This window comes from Pteropus alecto, unplaced genomic scaffold (genome assembly GCF_000325575.1).
Source record: "Pteropus alecto unplaced genomic scaffold, ASM32557v1 scaffold106, whole genome shotgun sequence".
In the NCBI taxonomy this organism is placed as follows: domain Eukaryota; kingdom Metazoa; phylum Chordata; class Mammalia; order Chiroptera; family Pteropodidae; genus Pteropus; species Pteropus alecto.
The window spans coordinates 11,191,627-11,192,317 of NW_006442103.1; the positions used below are offsets into that span (position 1 = coordinate 11,191,627).

Sequence of the window (691 nt, forward strand, 5' to 3'; positions counted from 1 at the left end):
CTTAAACTTGAACTTCATATAAACACAAGGTCACCACATATCTCAATTTCAAACCTTCCCACCAAGGAATCTCTCCCAGAGTGACAACTGGAACGCGTATTCAAGCGTAGTTTTTGTGGGAACGGGGCAAAGGTTCTCGGTAACCGCTTAAAACAAAACCAGTGAATTGTTTATTTAGACCGCTGCCTTTTTCCGGAGGCGCAAAGCATTTGGACCAAGATCAAGACTCCGCTTCGCCTGGGGCCAAGAAAGGATGAGAGAGGCGGAGCTTGACCTGGCCTGGGGCAGTGGGGACGCGGGGAGGGGAAGGGGGGAAGAGACCAAGGTCCAGGACCGAAAAAGGTGGGGCGCGAGACCTGAACCCAGTCAGCACGGCCCTCAACCTCCAGAAACCTCAGAGCCCGTCGGCAGCCACCACCCTTCGCTCGCGCCTCTCAAACAGTGTTGTCCCAGGAGGTGCCGCGAGCTGGCACGCGACTCGCACGCCCGCCATCGGGGTGGGAGACTACCAGCTGCGTCCATTTACCCGACCCATCCAGTCCCCTGACACACATCCCTAGAGAGGGCTGGGGCCGCTCTTCGTCCCCTTTTCGGCCTACCTTGCTTGGATGAGGCCGCCAGTGCTGGCCGCCGGGTCTGGAGTCTGCAGGATGGACGGAGATGGGGCGGGGCCGCGGCGCGCGCTCCCGAG

The 691-nt window shown here is 59.5% G+C and overlaps 1 protein-coding gene across 8 annotated transcripts in view; it reads right to left on the bottom strand.

Moving 5' to 3' along the window:
* Window positions 1-691, bottom strand: part of DRAM2 (DNA damage regulated autophagy modulator 2) — a 17,058-nt gene extending 16,367 nt beyond the window's left edge. For 4 of the 8 annotated variants that reach the window (XM_025052262.1, XM_006919629.3, XM_015595500.2 and 1 more), the window contains exon 1: window positions 600-685. The gene's annotated coding sequence lies outside the window, so the exon portion shown is untranslated. Of the gene's footprint in view, window positions 1-599 lie in introns of all 8 variants that reach the window. The other 4 variants (XM_025052261.1, XM_025052260.1, XM_015595501.2 and 1 more) reach the window with 3 other exon arrangements.